The sequence below is a fragment of the Rattus norvegicus genome, chromosome 1 (genome assembly GCF_021556685.1).
Source record: "Rattus norvegicus strain SHRSP/BbbUtx chromosome 1, alternate assembly SHRSP_T2T, whole genome shotgun sequence".
NCBI lineage: Eukaryota > Metazoa > Chordata > Mammalia > Rodentia > Muridae > Rattus > Rattus norvegicus.
This window is the reverse complement of record NC_141534.1, coordinates 262,369,768-262,390,650: the sequence shown is the minus strand read 5'-3', so window position 1 is coordinate 262,390,650 and position 20,883 is coordinate 262,369,768. Positions and strand designations below refer to the sequence as shown.

Sequence of the window (20,883 nt, the reverse complement as noted above, 5' to 3'; positions counted from 1 at the left end):
GCTCTGATCTACCCAAGGTGCCCTATAGGGATAGCTTCTGTTCAATTTTACTAAAGTTTTAGATGGAATTTTATCGAGGACACATTATTTATGAGAAGTTGGAACAGTTCCCTGTCTCCTGAGCTCAACCAAACCCAAGCAAAGAAATAAGCCCTAAATTCCCTCAGCAGGCATTCAGTGCAATAGGCTGAGAATGCATCGAGCTCAGCAGGAGTAAACCTCTAGAGGTCTGGGTGCAGCCCTGTCTCCTGCTTACGTAGTTAAAATGTAAAGATCCAGTCATCAACAAAGAAGATCATCATGAGATGAAGTTTATCCTAACAGTTAGGAATGGGCATATTGTGTGGTGGAAAGAGAAAATTATTCAAGGATATAGAGTTGCAATACAGCAAGCCAAGGTTCAAGTCCAGCACTGGTTGAAGCCAAACACATTAAACAAGCACAACTCAGTTTGTTACCAGCAAATCAAGAGTTGTTTCTGTCTTTGTAGGTTACATAAGATATTCACCACCTTTTCTTGAATATTTTATGAATCAGTTTCTTATTTTCATTTCCAAGAATGTCTCTGAGATTGGATTTGAAGATTAGATACTATTCAGTCACTGAGTCGTACACTAGAACACAGAATTAAATGAAGCCTGTTGTTACAAACTGATAGTCAAAGTACCCTTATTTATCTGGTGTAATACTCATGTAAATGTATACTTTATATGTCTTCTGTATAGAAAATTTAATGGAAAATACAAGCTTCATGATTAGGTTAATTGGGGTGAGAAAAATTACCCATTATGGGTGTCACCATTCCCTGGACTGTGATCCTTGTTGTCTCAAAAGGAACAATTGACCTGACCTCTATCTTCTGACTGTAGATCCAATATGACCAAGTTCCTCTTCATTTTCATATGGTATCAAATGCATTATATTTGTGTCTTTCCAATTTGCTCTATCCTATTCATGCATTGCTTACAATATCAGATTAAAATGTCACAAGAATATAGGTCAATGAAAATAGATATTGTATCTGTTCTCATGAACTTATTCTGTTTTGTCTTTATTTCCTCTTCAATTTCTTTTTTGCAGAGGCCATTAAAACTCAATCTGCTTCATTTTCTCTCTGGCCCGTATATTTTCCATACTCACCTCCACTTCTCACACGTTCCAATGCAGGTTGAGGAAAGATATTTTACTCTTCCACAGACAATTGATTCTGTTGGAGAGATTTTTTTTAAGTTCATTTATATTTTTACTGATTATTGTGAATCCCTAACAAATCAACTCAACTATTCATGACAATTGGATAAGGCAGTTGTGAATAGGCAATACTATTCTCTACTTTAAACTGTTCAAATTCTTCACCATTATTCAAATTTCCTTGAGCCAATAAATTGTTTTTCGACTTACTTTTTCCTCATATGGATTACTGTCAGAAATCTATTGGATTTACTTTACAAATATGCTTCTGGAAGAGCTGAGTCATTTATCTTCAGACCAGATAAATTTGACATTTTAAAAAAAGGATATTTTAATCATCAATTGATATCATACTCTTTAATGTACATTAGTATATGTATGCACAATTATTAACATATTTTACATTCATTATATTGTTCATTGTATTCAAATATCTACATGTAAATTGCAATGCTGATATGGAGGTTCTCAATGTAGTCTTTTTCATATGTAATTTGGAAAATAATTAGAAAAGGAACAGAGATACAAGTTTTGCTGCTACCAACAATTTTAGTATTTCAGTAATTTCAGTATTAAGGACAATGATTTACTGATTTGAGTCTGGTTATGTTGGCTCACACTTCTAGTGAGTATCATGTGATTGAGGTAAAAATTGGCAGGCATAAGAGATACAAGCACAGGCATTGCGTTCTTCTACTTTAGCTGGGACTGTGAAAAAATAGTTTGGACTTTTAATGCATAAATACATTATTCAATCTCAAAAGTAATTATATTAGCCATTATGTACTGGGTCAACCTCCGAACTGCATAACTGATAGAACCATTTCCTTTAATTCCACAGAGATAGAAGGCTCATACTAAAATAGGCTACATGTTCTTAAGGTTCCATTTGCAATTTGACAATTGGAAAACTTTCTATCCCCTTAAAATTATTGTAATTTGGAAATTGAGATCAAGGTTGAAGGTACAACTTGTTAGAAGCCATAACTGGTCTGCACTGACCCACAGTGAAGGGGTATGGTTTATTATGTAGATATGGAGGCAGGATTAAACATTTAGTTTAATTGTGTGGAAGCTTTTTCTTTGGTGGAGTATCCAAGCATACAAATGGATATTCTGTAAGTCCAGAATCTGCTTCACAAAGAAATATATTTATATCTGGTTAAAATAGCAAGGTTTCAGAACTCATTTATAGATTTGCTTGCTCGATTTTAGGAAACAGTTTATCTTTAAACAATTGAATCTTATAATAGTGGGAAAATTATCCACTTAGGTTAAGTGAAAGATGATTTAATCTATTATGGACTATAATAACTATTGATTACTTGAGTTGACCACTGAAGTTATACAGCCTGAGAATCTTGTTGACTGATCTAACTAACCCTCTACCAACCACAACTTATTATTTCATAAATATATTGTAAAGTATGACTTTACAATACTGCAGCATTAAGCACTGTGCTACCAAGAAACACAAAGAGGTAATTCATGCAGTCAAATGTCCTACAGCCAGGTCACAGTCACAGATCTCAAGCAGCTGTTTCTTATCTCATACCAGTAATAAAACTTGAACCTCACATTCAAAAATCTGACTTGAGTGGTAGAATTGTCCATAAATAATTTTGTTTCTATCTTTTCTGTTTTTTTTTTCCAGGTTCCAAATACAGCCTTTTAGCAAAATGATCTCTATCTAAGGTTAGGAAAATGACCTTTCTTTCTGTCAGGACCAATACACATGCTAGAAAATCATCATTGGGAAAATAATAAACATTGCAGCCACAACTATCACTGGGTTGCTCTGAGCTCTGTGAAGAATTATAAGTGAATTCATATTCCTTCACACAACTTCTAGATTGGGGGGAATCACATTTATTTTACAGAGAGGAAATCTACAGAGAGTTTCAGTTAGTTTTCCCAAGACATACAGCTGAGAAATTGCAGGACTAGGATTTCAAAATTGATTCTGTTTTTCAATCATTTGCTTTGTATACTACAAGAGAGAGAACATCACTGATTTCAGATCTTTATTTATAAAAGGTGTCAGAAAAGTTGCATTATAAATAAGAAGTGACCACAAGGTCAACAAGAAAAATGCTTATTCACTGTTAAAATATAAATATATATTGTGATAATCTAGGTAATTCGATGGGTTTTGCTTAACTAATTTCATGAATGAGATCAGTGATGAAAATATAGTAAAGACTGGTATTCATTGCATTTATCCTCCTTCCAAATTCAGCCAGCTTCCTCCAGATTTCTTTGTTTCCCTGTACAATGAGAGTTTAATAAATGATTTCGAGAAGAAAATTTTGGAACTCATTTTATTTGGGAGTGGAGAGGTCACATAAAAAGGCACGATTTGCACTCAGAGTGGCAGGTTTTAAGAACATGAGATCTGTAAGGAGTGAGGCAAGCCAGGACTAAGATTAACCAAAATCTTAAATTGAAGATGACCGCCTGCCTCCTAGAATGTTAGTACTGCCCGAGTCTTTGAAACCCTTCATTACTGAAATAACAATGCAGAGTGTTGAGCAAATTTTGTTTACTTGATTGTTGAATCTTAAATAGCTTTTCAGTGCTTCAGGGCCTTTTCTATAATAAAATCCCACATTGTTTTGAAAGAATCCTGGCTAATTTCTGTATGTAGGTTTTGTCACGTACTGTTTTGTATTTTAATTCTTCAAGGCAGTTGAATAGAAAAAAGTATGCTTTTAAAAGTTCATCTTTTGCTATTATTTTTGTTTCACCTGAAGTTATAAATGCTGTTTTTATCATGAGTTGTCATGGAAATGAATGAGCTACTTTGCAATGCATGACAGTTGTCTGGTTCTGTAACTTCAGCTAGAAGATGGCTAGACTTCACAAATGCTCTTCATGGCCATAGGGGAAAGCAGAGGGTAGAGAAGAGGATGAAAGAGAAAGTCCCACAGAAACACTCTTTTTTAACTGTATTAAACTAACAATTAAAAGGAAAATGTAAATAGTGGCACTGTGGTGCACAGTGCTCCTCTCAGGTAAATGAGAGACATGGGGAACCTCCCTGGAGTTGGTCAGACAGTTGCTAGAGGTCCTCAAACCCCAAGAAGCCATTGGCATGGCTCCGGACTGTTCACAGGAACTGTATTGCATGGCTCAATTCTTAAAGGAAGTACATACTTGGGTTGTGTACTGTAGTGAAAGAAACTAAGCTGAAACTGCCCGAGAATTCCTTTCTTTTCTGGATAACACTCAGTGTACTAGAAAGAGCAATGAAGGATGATCAGAGAGAAAAGTCGTAAGTCTCCCTAATCCCCTGGGAAATCCACAAGATATAGTAATGAATCGCCTGCCAAGATGGCCTAACTGATTATAATAGTGGCATGATTTTTATGGGGGTAGCCAATGATCATCTGTAGGAGGGAACTCATTTCTAGTATAAAAAGCCTAGTCATGAGCCCCTGTGCCTGGGGAATTCATAAGCTGTAAGGGGGAACTTGCTACTTTTGTTTTGTTAAAAGAATGAAGTCAGGAACTTGTTTTTAGGTATTTGTCTTTTGTCGTGGTATATTTACTGCTGCGATCTTTATACCTGTAGATTATTGCTACATTTGACCTTTCTCAGTCACAAGATGTTAAATTCTCAGAATAAGTGAATGAAGTACTGTACTGTAGAGAGATTTTAATCCAGCGACATGGCTGCTCTCGCAAGGGATCCCATCCTAATAATTTCTAAGTCTTTGTGATCCAACTGGAATGATCCACCATTAATCCCTCTGGCTGAAATACAGACAGACCCTGCCCTTATTTAGTACACACCTTTAATCCCAAGGAATGAAGGTAAAATTAGTTTGTAGAAGGAAGCAGCCATGTCTAAAGTTGATTTTAATTGAGAGACAAGCAAAGGGCGGAATCAGAGAAAGATTTGACAGATAGATAAGTGTTAGTATACACTCAACTCTCATAGGAAGAGATAGAAAGGAGAGACTACTTAAGACCAGCACAGCATGAGTCAGGGAGGGAGGGTAGCTCAGTTAGTGTAAGTCATTTGAGTTCAGTTCATTTCAGGGCAGGGCAGTTCCATTCAGTTCAGTCAGCTTGGAGAGAAGTTTTGAGCTAGAACAGCTGAGTTGAACCAGTCACCCAGAATTCAGACAGAACTAGAAAGGGTGAGCTTATTCAGCAGAAAATCTCAGAGGCTGAAAGATTCTAGTCCTATGTTGGCAAACACAGGCTGGAAGCTGAAGCCTTCAGGATTTGAGTTAACCAAAGATTGGATTTCACTGGACTCAAGAAACTATTCTCTACCAAGAAAGTTTAAACTGCGAGGTTTGAACATAACTGGGACCATGGAGATACAGGACAGGAGAGAGTAGAGGAAAAGGCTGACTACTGGGAAAGGTAATTATTAGATTTAGTGGTATAGTCATTGATTAGTAACCCATGTTTTCATAATTTATTCCTTCACTTATTCTTTTGCAGGCTACTACAATTAAACTCAGAAGGTCACAGGGGATAAAAAAAACCTCTGAAATCAGAAGGGAGGCTTCTTGGGAAGGATAAGGCTTTCAGTGGAAAAGAAAAGAAAAGAAGAGAGGTTAATTAATGGAAATAACATTAACAAAATGTATTTGGTATCACACACACACTTTTCTCAAGGAATAGAAATATTCCTTTTTCTCTATTAAGCCCTTTCTTTCTCATACACACATATACACATGGGATGAATTATAAAACTTGGTTGATTTATTTGCAATGATTCCTATATCAGTGTAGGTGCCCATGGCATATATGTACTTCCCATGTATGCAAGGGAGAGAAAAAGATATGAGAGAGAATTGGCAAGTGTGGGTACAATCATAAGATGAGTAGGTGGATAACTGACAAAAAATGGTGCAGTGACAAAAAAGTGGGCTGTGACCCACTTGTGCCACCTATTTTTAATATAAGTGACATTCTGCATTTTTCAGCAAATGGGGTCTTTAATCAAGGCACAGATAATCTCCTAGTTAATATCTTGTATCTGATCCCCTGGAGTAACCATACTTTTTCCTTAGGGAAGTAAAATAGATATGAGTTGCTCTAGAAGTGGCAGAGTTAGAATACAAGACAGAAGATGATGAAGAAAGATGAGGGTTAGAAGACAAATGCCCTGCATTTCAGGATAGGAACTCGCACTTATTTGTGGATCAGAAGAGCATGTTAAATTTTATTAGACATAGGAACTGCGTCAGAACTTCAACTGAAAATGGGGGATGTCCTAAAGTTGAAGAGATTTGTGAAATACACACAAGTGCACATGCACTCACACACATGCATATATATGTACACACATATGGACATATGCACACACATATCTTTTCTTTATTTATTACATCAAGCTGTTAATAGGATTAGAGCCAATGAAAATAAAGTTTGTGAGGAAGTATGCAATATGAGATAAGAATTATGTAATTTCTAGTGACTATTTGTTTTCAAAAACTGTCCACCATGTAAAACATCATCTTTGAAGAGGGATATTGTAGGGAGTAGAATGATGCAAGTTCCCATTCATATTTAGAGTGCATGGCACTAATATTTAGTATGAATCAGCTAGTGATGGCTGACAGGGCCTGTCCAGAGAACCCAAAAGTGCGTGTGTCTACATGCATGCACGTGTGTTTGTGCGTGTGCGTGTGTGTGTGTGTGTGTGTGTGAGAGAGAGAGAGAGAGAGAGAGAAAGAGAGAGAGAATGTGTATATATACATATATATGCTTATATTTATATGTTTCTAATATGTATTTTACATACATTTCTAACCCTGACAAATTGTTACTCTTGTGTGAGCATAGCCTGGTGAACAGAAGTACATGCTTTTGCCATTGCCTTTGGTCCTTGTCTTTTGCTGTTGCTGGCCAGCCTATGTCAGTCTGTGTGAGTACCCGCAGCCCAGATGCTTGTCCATGTCTGTTCCTGTGCTTGCTTTTGCACAGGCTGTGTGTGCTGGAATATGGTTTGATGCCTGACACTGTCTGACTGCTTAGAAGTTTGTGTGCTGATTAATGACATAAGCCTTACGCACTTATAGCTTTTTCTCACATTTGCTTGCACCTTACAACCTCCTGTGACCTTCCTCTGTCCTGGTTTTAGCTCTTGGAACTCATAGTTATTGCTGTAAGGGCATCATTTTTTTACATTGATTTAAGAAACATCAAAACTTGAGGAAAAGTTAAAGGATAATGGGTTTGCCAGTCTCATACTAACATTATTGAACAGACTTATGCACAGATGGTTTAATTTAGACCTAAGACCTTTGTAAATAAAACTTTGTGCACAGAGAGAATTGAAGAATGTGGAAATATGGCAGTAGTAAGGAACATTTAGTGAGAAAGAGAGAGAGAGAGAGAGAGAGAGAGAGAGAGAGAGAGAGAGAGAGAAGCTCAAGTTTACAATTCTCAGCCAAGGTTTGCCAGGACTTAGAAACATGGTCATAAGTGTAAGGCAGGGAATACATTTTATATCACTTGATAGGTTTGATGCTAAAACGAGGCTGAGCATGTGGTAAACATTGTGAAATCGGTTTGGATTCAATATTTGTTAATGGTGCTATTCATATCAAAGGAAAGGAAGTGTCAAGGCAGAAATTATTTGTGTTTGAGATGTGCTAGATCTATGGTAAATTTAGTAGGAACAGATTACTCGGAGGGATTTGGAGCAAACCCAGTTGGCAGGCACATAACAATGGGAACCTGGACCAAAACTAGAGAGGAAATGGATTTTCAGAATCTCATGGAATACCGTGATCCAAACTCTTTATAGACTACTTCTTTCTTATTGACAGTGACTTGGTCTCAGTAAAGCAAATGACAAAGAATGGACTTGATTATACATAAAGTCATCCCCTCTGCATACCACACTGATCTATCTCATGTGCATATCTAGGGTAAAATATTTGTCACCACTTAAGAAGTGACACGTAATATATTTCCTGTTTTCTCATCGCCTCATTGATAGACTTGATACACCTCTATTATACTTATTCAAGGATAATGGACGTCAAACATTAGAAAGTATCAAAGTAATTCACCGTGCAATATCATGATGAGAATGTATATATACAAAAGCCCAGTGATCTCCCTGTCCTTTATCCCATGGAATAAAAGACTCACAGTTATATGCTCTAAACATTGTGTATTGCCTGGGTTCCATACGAAACACCGCAGACATAAGGGGAGGTCGAAGGAACTAGGAGACATGTTTGTAGGTTATTAGGAAACAGGAAATCTTTCTGAAATGAATGCTTGCACAATTGTATTTGTAAAAATTCATGATGTAGTCCAAAGTACAGTTAAGACACTGAAAGCAGAGAGCTGAGGAAGGAAACTCCTGAGTGTAACATGAGATTATGAATGATGGAAAAGTATGTCTCAATGTTAGAAGTGCTCATTCTTACCAAGTGGTTACATGAAGGTAGGGTGAGAAGAATGAAGTCCCTGTGGCTTAAGGGATGGTAGCATAATTAAATGTGTTGAGGAAACTGGCAGGGATATGACTGCTCTTTGTTCAACACTAAGAAAAGCTAGCAGCTACGAAAGCAGGAGGTTGTGTGTTATGGGCATTTAGAGAAAGAAACAGTCATGAAGTGATTGGGTTAGGAGAAGCCTTTGGGTCCCTATCGGCAAGCAAAGGGAATCTCATGTGAACTACAAACTCCTGTCTCCTAACAAAGCTTCCAGGGCTTAACATCTAGGAAGCATCATCACAAAAGACCAATGTTTCTTTGTCTACTGACAGGGATGCCACATACTTGACAGGACACTTGAAGGATCATAAAGTACGGACCAGTGGAATGTGCTGAATGGGGAAGAAACTCATAGACTCAGCGAAGTTGTGAGCACATGGTCAGTGCATACACACCTCTCCTGGGCCTCTGTTTATCTCCTGCATGTCTACCTGGGGAGCTTGCCTTTAAGAGGGATGGGGAGCTACACTTTGCTAACCTGGCTGACACACACTATCTAAGCTAGAGGAGCAATAAAGATTAATAACAGATCACGGTTCCATTCACTGTAGGATGGTGTTTTGGGTGGATTCAATAAAATTCTCTGCTGTTCTGTACCTGTGACCAGTATAACCTTATCTCACATCAACTTTCACAGAAACCAGGCAACTGCCACAACAATGTATACGTTACTGATAACCAGTAATGATACTTGAAATAATTACTTGAAATAAACTCAATTGGCATTGCACTGATAATTTTTAGGCTTTATTTTAGTTTGTTGATTTATTTGCAATGAACACATCATAACTGGATTGGGTACACGAAGCTGAGGTCAATACAAAAAAAAATTAACCACTAAATTCTGCTTCGTTTTCTGGCCCTTTTGAAAAATTACCCTTTCTATTAACAATGTCAAGTTCTTGGCCCCACCATGAGCTGAAACTTTAGCTTGTATTGGTTTTATTGTCACAAAAATGCTGATCTGACTATTTTAAGAGCTACAAATTATTTAATAGCACTCAAAGTAACTCAGGATGATTTATTAACATTAAAACTTCTATTCGATAGCAGTATATATTCAATTATCATCTCTACTCATTTTATTTACTATTTATTCATTTATTTATTTATTTTAAACCAACATCATTAGCGTGGCAGGTTTCCAGGTCAATATTAATTTCTAGCTAAACTCTCATGCAGAACCTTACATAGCCATGCCTTTATCTTGTCTCCTTAAAAAAACATTTCCTTGTCCTATGATGAAAGAGAGTCTGATGAAGAAGGCTATTAAAACAATCCATCTATAATTTACATGAACTATTAAGTCCACGATCAGTTGTCTTCTGACCAGTAGTTACTATGTGGCAGCTACCCTTTCAGAAGCTTCAAAAAAAGGGGAATCATAGGAATCCATCTCTAATGCTGTTGCCATGCCAATGATACAAGCGAAACTGCAGGAAGAGAAAATCCCTTGTCTGAGACAAAACAAGCATGAAGCAGTCCCAAGCGATATCTATCAGCACAAACAATATCAGTTTAGAGCTGATGAGCCAACACAGAGGAATAAAGGGTTTCTTGATTTTGGTTAGATGTCTTATAAAACTAAACACGCCATGTTGTTCTGAGGCATTGGTGATAGCTTTTGACATATACGGGACTTTTATTTGATAGAAAGGTTGATTCTTTATTCACATGGGGCTAACACTGTTAGCTCTGTTTTCATTCCTGAGAGCAAGATGTTCACCTCTTATTCTTGTGAATTTCCTACTTTTCAGTTGAATACAGCCTAATGGGAAAAGACTTAAGCTAAAGGGAATCTCATTTGCACCTACCCCTCTAGAAGCTAGAGAAATGAAAGCATCATTATTGGAGTTTAATTTATTCACAGATATGTTGAGATCATAAAATCCTGTCATTGGAATTGGCTCCTGTCTTCATCTCTCCCTTCTGTCTTTACTTTTTGACCTGTTGGTGCTGTGTTGACCATCTGGTCTAACGCAGCAGTGATCTTCCTGCCTCTGTATCACCCCTGAGGACTGAGATTATACAAGAACACAAGATTATATTCTTAAGAGGGTTTCCCCTCAGTCTCTTCTCCATTTTTGTCCCTGCAGTTCTTTCACAAAGAAACACTTCTGGGTCAGAAATTTTTACTGTGGGTTGGTAACACCATCTGCCTATTTACTGGAAGTGGACTCTGTGAGTTCCCTCTCCCCACTGTTGGGCATTTCACCTAAGGTCACTCTCATTGAGTCCTGAGTGTCTCTCACCTCCCAGGTCTCTGGTACTTTCTAGAGAGTCTCCCCACCTCCCATCCTCTGAGGTTGCGTATTTCCATTCATTCTGCTGGCCCTCTGGGCTCCTCTCCGGTCCATTCCCCCATTCCTGATCTTGTTCACCTTTTCCCCTCTCCCGCCTAAATCCCTCCCTTCCTCTACATCCTGTGATTATTTTCTTCCCTCTACTAAGTAAGCATCCTCACCTGGCCTTACTACTTGTTATCCTAGGTATTCTCTATTTTGGGCTAATATCCACTTATTAGTGAGTACATACCAAGCCTATCCTTTTTGTGTCTGAATTACCTCACTCAAGATGATATTGTTGAGTTTCATCCATTTGCCTGCAAAACTCATGACGCTGACTTCTTAATAGCTGAATAGTATTCCATTGTGTACTAAACCACATTTTCTCTATCCATTTTTCTGTTGTGGGACATCTGGGCTGATTTCAGCTTCTAGCTGAAGCAAATAAGGTCACTATTAACGTCATGGAGCATGTGTGTCTCTCCTATTGTGGCACATCTTTTGGGCATATGCCCAAGAATGCTATAGCTGCACCTTCTGGTAGATCTATTTCCAATATTCTGAGGAACTGCCAGATTGAGTTCCAGAGAGGTTTCACCAGTTTGCAATCCCACCAGCAATGGAGGAGTGGTCCTCTTTCTCCACATCCTCGTCAGCATGTGCTGTCTTCTGAGTTTTTGATCTTAGCCATTCTGACTGGTGTGAAGTGGAATCTCGGGTGGTTTTGGTTTGCATTTTCCTGATGACTAAGGACTTTGAATATTTCTTAAGTTCTTCTTGGCCACTGGAAATTGCTCTGTTATGAATTCTCTGTTTAGCTCTGTACCTCATTTTTAATTGACTTATTTGGAATTTTGAAGGTTAGTTTCTTGAGTTCCTGATATAGTTTGAATATTAGCTCTCTGTCGCATGTGGGGTTAGTGAAGTTTTGTTTTCATTTTCTAGGTTGCCAATTTGTCCTATTGATTGTGCTTTTGTCTTACAGAAGCTTTTCAGTTTCATGAGGTCCCATTTATCAATTGTTGATCTTAGAGCCTGAGTCATTGAAGTTCTGTTTAGGAAATTTCACCATGTGCCAATGAGTTTGAGGTTCTTTCCCACTTTCTCTTCTGTTAAATTCAGTGTATCTGGCTTCATGTTGAGGTCCGTGATCTAGTTGGACTTGAGTTTTGTGCAAGGTGACAAATATGGATCTATTGTTATTTTTCTACATACAAATTGCCAGTTAGACCAGAATCATTTATTGAAGATGCTTTCTTTTTCCATTGTATATTTTTGGCTTCTTTGTCAAAGATCAAGTGTCCATAAGTGTGTGGTCTTTTCTCTGGGTCTTCAATTTTATTCCATTGGCCAACTTCCCTGTTTCTGTATCAATACCATGTGGTTTTTTATCAGTATTGCTCTGCAGTACAACTTGAAGATAGGGCTGATGAATCCCCCATAAGGTGGTACAGTGACCAGCCAAACTGGGGATCCACATTGTGGGGATATACCAAGGCCTGACGCTGTTACTGATGCTAGGATGTGCTTGCAGGCAGGAGGCTATAATGGCTCTCCTCCGAGAAGCCTAACCCACAGCTGACTTGAGACAGATGCAAATACTTATACCCAAGAACTGGACTAACATCAGAGACACCTATGGCTGACTAAGGGGAAGGAAGGAAGAAGCAGAGGAGTGTGACTCCATAGGAAGACCAGCAGTCTCAACTAACTCGGACCCCTGGGAGTTCAGACACTGAGCCACCAACCATACAGCATATATGAGCTCGTCTGTGTCTCCGCACACGTATATAGCAGAGGACTGCCTGATCTGGTCTCAGTTAGAGAAAATGTGCCTAATCCTGGAGAGACTTGAGACCCCAGGGAAAGGGGAGGCCTGGTGATGGGGGAGCATCCTCTCAGAGAAGGGATAAGAAGCTAGATGAGGAACTGTGGGAGGGAGGAACAAGCACAGGAGACAATGGCTAGATTAAAAATAGTGTGTGTATGTATAATTCCAGGCTTTTAGCTAATCAGAAAAACAAAATATTTTACTTTCATTAACTTGGGTGCTAGTGACATCTTTAAATCAATTACTCCCATGAAAGATTCCAATTAGCCAAGCATAGTACATTAAATAAACCTTAAAATAAAAGAGAAGGGTCTCCATGGTGCAATTTGTATATTGTATATTTCTAAATGGATGCTAGGCACACATATATAATTTCTCCAGTATACCAGCCTTTGGAAAGTAATAATCTCTATTGGTTTCCTGTTTATTGTCTGTTTAGTTTGGTTTTACTTCTGAACAAAGCTTTTTGTGTTCTTATTATATGGAATTTTAACAGCAACCAAATGTGCATAGATCATACCCTTTTTTATTTACCATGTAATTATATGTGACATTAAATATTACATATCTTCCTGCAGAAATTTTTAAAAAAGAGCAAAAAAATCATCTTTACCCCAAATCTTGTGTGCGTTCTAATAGTGGTTGCTTAGGAGAACCTCAGAAAGTAAGTGTCCATGACCCTGGGTACATGGGCCTCGTAGATACAGTCCTTGGATGCTGGAGTACATGGTGTATTTTATCTTGACTTCAGGAACTTCCAGTTGTTCTCTTCTTCCTGCCTGTTCTCCTCCTCCCTCAGTTCTTACTTTATTCTTGCCACAGCACATCAGTATGAAAACCACCATGCAATTCCCTCTTTGAAGACATGATTCTCTTTACACAATATTTTTAGAATACTGTCTGTGTGACTATATCTTTGTAGGAATCTTGACTATTCAATTATATTGAACGATCACATGTCAAGTTCTATTCTTCTCTCATGTTTCAGGGTCCTTTCTTGATTGCTTGATTAATATTTGTCCCACTGAGAAGGATGAGACAAGAAACAAAAGGGAGAGAAGTGATTATGCTGTTGGAAACAGCCGAGGAGACTTTAGCTAAATGTATATGCTAGTGATGTAGTCTACATTTTAGATCAAATCTACCCGAAGGCGATTACAGATCAGGTTATTTCATTTCCCAGTTTTCTATCACAGAAACATTGCACACACACACACACACACACACACACACACACACACACACACAGAGCAGGTTTATAAAAATCAAAATGAATTTATTTGGTTTATATAATTCAGGTGGACTGTCTAATGTTTACAATATTTGTTATTATGCATACTGTGGAATTATGCATGTATTGCAGAAGGATGTTAGATCGATATCTCTAAAATTATTCTATGGTGGGAATTGTTATCTTCATAGAATTTCATACATGCATGATATTCATCAACATTATTCATTGTTCATCTCTCACCCACCATTCTCCCCAGTCCTCCTGTTCTTCTTCTGCTGACCTCTTTCTTCAACATCGAAGCGTGTTTCCTTCCTAGTTAGGTCAAAGGAATCCCACTTCCCTTTTCTTTATACCTCCTTTGGGCCTCACTTAATATCTTTTTTACTGTTTTATTATGAATATGTTTCTCTTTTCAGGGAACACACATATACACACATACACTGCGTCACAGGATGATGTACACCTATATTTAAATCTAGATTCTGCCTATGAGAGAAAATGTGGTATCTGTCTTGATGAATCTTGCTTATTTCTCTTAACACAACGATCTCTAGTTTCATGCTTTTTTTTCATCCTTTCATGACTTTATCATTTTATGTGTACTTTTGTGGTAATGGACTTAAAATCTTTCAGATACTCACCTGGGACTCATAGCCAGGTCTAGGTTTGGCTCTCTGAGGAATGTCTACACTACCTTCCATAGTGGCTATACTAATTTACCCTCCCTCCTATTACGACTGGACCTATATTAAAATCTGAAAACAGATTTTATTTATGTTTCCTTGACTTCTAAGTATGTGGAACACCTTTTAAAATATTTACTAGCTACTTATATTTCTTCTTTGAGAATTTCTATTCAGTTCATTAGACTGTTTTTGTTCCTCATACATTCTCAATGTGAATCTATTATTTTATATGTTTCACAGTAATTCTTACCATTCAGAGCACTATTTTTTCACACTGCTGCTTTTGTTACACAAAAGCCTTTAAAATAATTTTATTAGTTATTTTATTTAACATTTCAAATGTTATCCCCCTTCCGAGTTTCTCTTCCCCAAACCTCCTATTTCATTCCCCTCCCCCTGCTTCTATGAGGTGTTCCCTTACCTACCCACTCCTACCTCACTGCCCTGGCATTCTCCTATGCTGGGGCAACTAGCCTTCACAGGACCAAGGTCTCTCCTCCTATTGATGCCCCACAAGGCCATCCTCTGCTACATATACAGCTGGAGCTATGGGTCTGTCCAAGTGAATTCTTTGGTTGGTGGTTTAGTCTCTGGGAGCTCTGGGGTATCTGGTTGTTTGATATTGTTTTTACTATGGCATTGAAAACCCCTTCAGCTTCTTCAGTCCTTCCCCTAACTCCTTTATTGGCGTCCCCGTGCTCAGTCTAATGGTTGACTGAAAAAGCCTTTTAGTTTCGTGGAAACCATTTGCCAGTTCTTGGGATAAATCTTTGTACTAAACAGAAACTCCTGATTTATGTCTATATGATATTAAGAGTTTTACCTATGTTTCCCTCTAGTGACTTCAAGGTGACAGTTATCACATAAAGGCCATATTGAGTTGACTGTTGGACATGGTGGGAGACATGGATCTATTTTCATTCCTTACATATGGACATTCTGTTTTCCCAAGTCCTGGTTTTAAAATTCCTATTTTTTCAACAATGCAAGTTTTTGACACTTTTGTCAAAATTTATATGGCTATTATCTTGTGAGTTTATTTCTGGGCCCTCCATTTCTATTCCTATATCCTATTTGATTTTTATTTCTGGTCTTCATACTTACCTTTGTGGCAGAACCATACAGTTTTCCTCTCAGGTCTCCAGCAAAATTTGAAACCACATAATATGATGTGTCCAACATTGTGCTTTTTGATCGGGATTTTCTTGGCTATTCAATTGTTTCTGTTTTCACATAAGCTTTAGGATTTTTTGCCACAGTAAATAATCTCATTGAAATTTTTATGAATTCCATTCACTATGTATATTGCCTTTGGCAATAAAGCCATTTAAACAATATTAATTCTGCCAAAGAAGTAGAATAGGACTTATGTCTGTATTCTGTTTTTTTTCCCTTTCTTCAATTTCATTTTTCAGTATCTTAAATTTTTTCACTGCAAAGGTCTTTCACCTTGTGCATAGGCTTAATCGCAGATATTTAAATTTTTGAAGATACTGGGAATGAGATTCTTTTCCTGATTTCTTCATGGCAAAGTTCATGACTAGCATATAGAGGGGCTTCTGATGGTTATGCATGACTTTGCATCATGCTTCTTGATATGAAGTATTTATCAGGCCTAAGGACTTTCTGGCTGAGCTCTTAGGGACATTGAGTATAGGAGACTCTTTTAATTCTTTCCTTTGACTCATTGCTACAGCTAAGACCAGACCATGGAGAGAAGTGCAAATGGAGCGCACCATTTGTCTTGTTCTTAATTTCTGACTGAAATTCAGTTCTTCTAACTGAAGAGATAACTACTTCAGTTCATTTCCCTCTGACTAAAAATGTTCACCATATACAGCTCTTATTATCTTGAGACATGTGCTTTCCATCCTTTCCTTCAGGACTTTATTGTGAAGAAGTACTGGTCTTTCTTTCTTTCTTTTTTTTTTTTTTTTATTAACTTGAGTATTTCTTATATACATTTCGAGTGTTATTCCCTTTCCCAGTTTCCGGGCAAACATCCCCCTCCCCCCTCCCCTTTCTTATCGGTGTTCCCCTCCCCACCCTCCCCCCATTGTCCCCCTCCCCCCAACAGTCTAGTTCACTGGGGGTTCAGTCTTAGCAGGACCCAGGGCTTCCCCTTCCACTGGTGCTCTTACTAGGATATTCATTGCTACCTATGAGGTCAGAGTCCAGGGTCAGTCCATGTATAGTCTTTAGGTAGTGGCTTAGTCCCTGGAAGCTCTGGTTGCTTGGCATTGTTGTACATATGGGGTCTCGAGCCCCTTCAAGCTCTTCCAGTTCTTTCTCTGATTCCTTCAACGGGGGTCCTATTCTCAGTTCAGTGGTTTGCTGCTGGTATTCGCCTCTGTATTTGCTGTATTCTGGCTGTATCTCTCAGGAGCGATCTACATCCGGCTCCTGTCGGTCTGCACTTCTTTGCTTCATCCATCTGTCTAATTGGATGGCTGTATATGCATGGGCCACATGTGGGGCAGACTCTGAATGGGTGTTCCTTCAGTCTCTGTTTTAATCTTTGCCTCTCTCTTCCCTGCCAAGGGTATTCTTGTTCCCCTTTTAAAGAAGGAGTGAACCATTCACATTTTGATCATCTGTCTTGAGTTTCATTTGTTCTAGGCATTTAGGGTAATTCAAGCATTTGGGCTAATAGCCACTTATCAGTGAGTGCATACCATGTATGTCTTTCTGTGTTTGGGTTAGCTCACTCAGGATGATATTTTCCAGTTCCAACCATTTGCCTACGAATTTCATAAAGTCGTTGTTTTTGATAGCTGAGTAATATTCCATTGTGTAGATGTACCACATTTTCTGTATCCATTCCTCTGTTGAAGGGCATCTGGGTTCTTTCCAGCTTCTGGCTATTATAAATAAGGCTGCAATGAACATAGTGGAGCACGTGTCTCTTTTATATGTTGAGGCATCTTTTGGGTATATGCCCAAGAGAGGTATAGCTGGATCCTCAGGCAGTTCAATGTCCTGGGTTTGGACAAGAACAACCATTTTTTTTTCGGAGCTGGGGACCGAACCCAGGGCCTTGCGCTTCCTAGGTAAGCGCTTTACCACTGAGCTAAATCCCCAGCCCCAGTACTGGTCTTTCTTAGAGGCCTATTTTTATTTATTATGATCATGTGATACATATTCATAGGTGTTATTTATGTTTTCCATAATTACAGATTTTCATATGTTGGATGATCATTAGGATAAAACCAACTTGATTATGGTTTGTGACATTTTTAATGGTCTCCAGAATTCTGCTTGCAAATATTTCATGCAGAATTTGTGAGCCTACCCTTTTATGGAAATGCAACTAACACTGTAGACCAGGCTGGTCTCAAACTCACAGAGATCACGCTGTCTCTGCCTCCAGAGTACTGGGATTAGGGGGCACCATTGCTCAGCTCAGAAAAAGAGAGATTAAACAGCAATTGGAACTGGATTGGAATTCTTCCTAATCGCCCTGGTCTCCTGTCAAGCTATATAACATCTTTGAACCTTAAGCTCTCATGTTGTAACTTGGAGGTAACATTGGTAGTCAGATGAAGTACTGTGTGTAGAGTATTCATGGAGCCCACCACATAGTAGAGATTTAGCAGACAATTAATTCCCAGATTGTTCTCACAGGAGGAACTGGAGCTTAGTGGTCTGATTTTTAAGCATCACCCAGCTAGTGAACTTTAGAGCCCAGATTAATTCTCTGTAACTGGATGACTTACAACAACAGCAGGCCATTCACTGGTACCAACCCATGCCCCTGCTGTTCTGCATGCAGACACCCCACCCACTAGAAACTGTGACTACTGTCTCTGATGCATGGAAGCAAGACTTCCCACTGGGATGTATTATAATCCAATTTGTGTTGCAGAACTTTAAATTGCTAATTAAGTGACTTTAGCACAAACTTTTCGTTTGAGTTTTAGTTTTCTTTGAAGATACTCTGCTACTGTATCTTGAGATGGGGCTGACATACATTTATTCCCAGGAACACCTGGATCTTATTAAAAGACTGTCATACAGGGTTTGGATCCTGAAACTAGACTGTTTATGTCTGATTCTGTTTGCATTATTTAGTGGTTGTGTTTGAGTCTGAAGGCCTCATTTAAAGAGTATACAGAATATATTTAAATGTAGTTGCCATGCAGAACAAAGAGAAGTGGTCACATAGATAATGCTTAAAATATTTCTGCATTCATAGAAATTATCTTCGGAAGGGAAAAACTCCATTATATTTGGTCTGGCACTCCTGCAAAATAAAACTTAATTTATTCACCTGAGACCAGATTATAAGATGACAATATTCATGTAAAAATATCTTAGTTTGGAACATTTAAGTCATAACATAGTCTTTTGTGATTTTAATAAAAATTTAAGAAATAGAATATATTTTGCAAATTCAATAGAAGGGAACATTTACAATAGAGTGATAGAAACTTCATAGCTTTTATATGGGTACAGTCAGGGCAAGCACAGAGAGAACTGCTGTTTGTCTTCTGTGTTTCTATAGTTGCTCAATATAGTTGTCATGGGTGGAAAGGCTCACACAACACTGGTGTGACCCAGACATCTCTGTCAGAGGAATCGTCCAACCAGAAGTATAACATGTCTACAGTTCTGTAGAGTTCTGCAAACATTTTACATAATTTTTATTTGTCCTAATACATCTAGTTTGGTTATTCAAAATTCTTAATACCCCATCCTCAGAGTGCTAATTTCTTCACCAAGTGCAAACTGATTTAAATCACCAAGTAACCCCATACATGTGGTACAGTTTTGTTGGTAAAAGCTTTGAATCAAATATTTAGTAGAGGTGAAGAGAAAAGAAAGAATAAGAAAAGCCAAGGTGCCTATGGAGAAAGAAAGTAGAAAAATATGGTAACCCAAAAGACAGAGGCCATTATGTAAGGAGGATGCTCTCTTGAACCTCTATACGCTTTTATAGTGTATTCATTGTCTAACAGAATACACTTCGACATGGTATTTTTATACCCACATACCCCTCCCCTCAATAATCATTCCTTGTTACTTTCTTTCTTCCCCCCTGCTGCTGCTCAACTTCCCCTTAAGTATTAGACTTCTATCTTTCTACCTTCATTTACTCATTATGCACATGTGCGTATATAGGTAAATCTAGGTTACGCATATAAGCAAAGGCCCATAACATCTGTCTTTATAATCCCTCTCTCCAAGGTGTCTCGCCATGGACTAGCTTCTGTAAGCAGTTTCTTCATGCCTCATAACAGATCTTTTTTTCTTTATTCACATTCCTAATACTTCTGCTCTTACCTGTTGGTTAAAGAAATATAAACCAAGTAAGAAATATAAAACTCAGACTTACTGCTTAATGACAAGAGCTGTAAAGGAACTCCTGGCGAAATGTTTTCCTTTAATATGTAGCATATTGCATAATTTAATTTTAGATGTTTTGATATTAAGTAAACAGATACCAGAAGTAAAATAAAAAGATACTATATAGTTGAACATCCTCATAAAGAAGTAAACCAGCCTTTCTTGGAAAAGCTGCTATGGTACCTTGCATCAAGATTTTCAAAGTTCCAAGGTTTTCAAAGAACAACACTATGGTACTTCTACTGTCTTTTTCTTTTGCTTCTAATAGATTATTCCTGACATTAAATATGAGGCATTGTTAAGTCATCTCAGATTCCCTTCCTTTTCCCATAGATTTGTAATTTCTACCTGGAGTGTGTGGTAAACATCCAACGATTCTTAAATATGCAGTGCACGCTCTCAGCTTTCTTCCTTTAAAGAGTCAAAACATTAGTGATTATTGTTTGCATTCTGTGTACACTCTACCCCACAGTAACCTGGCAACAGCCAAGTAGGCCTGACTCACTGTAAAAGGGGCTCTTACGCCCTCCCCTCTCTCTTGCTCTCTTGCTCTCTTGCTCTTGCCCTCCCTCCCCATTCCCGTCTCCCATTTCTCTCCTTGTGCTCACGGCCAGCATCTACTCCTCTACTCCTCTACTCCTCTACTACTACTATTACTACTTCTTCTTCTTCTTCTTCTTCTTCTTCTTCTTCTTCTTCTTCTTCTTCTTCTTCTTCTCTCTCTCTGTCTCTCTCTCTGTCTCTCTCTCTGTCTCTCTCTCTCTGTGTCTCTCTTTGTCTCTCTCTCTGTCTCTCTTTATCTCTCTGCCTTTCTCTCCCTCTATTACCCTTT

The 20,883-nt window shown here is 38.2% G+C and overlaps 1 long non-coding RNA gene across 2 annotated transcripts; it reads right to left on the bottom strand.

The window, feature by feature from the left end:
- Positions 1-1,122: 1,122 nt before the first annotated feature.
- On the bottom strand, positions 1,123-20,488 carry LOC102554215 (uncharacterized). Of its 2 annotated transcripts, XR_015655467.1 has the most exons (3): positions 20,400-20,488; positions 13,399-13,809; positions 1,123-1,207 (listed from the first exon to the last, which is right to left on the bottom strand). It is a non-coding gene; the product is annotated as an uncharacterized LOC102554215 (long non-coding RNA). The 2 variants fall into 2 exon arrangements; XR_015655466.1 differs by lacking the exon at positions 1,123-1,207 and having other exon boundaries at positions 13,292-13,809.
- Between the last annotated feature and the right edge of the window lie 395 nt (positions 20,489-20,883).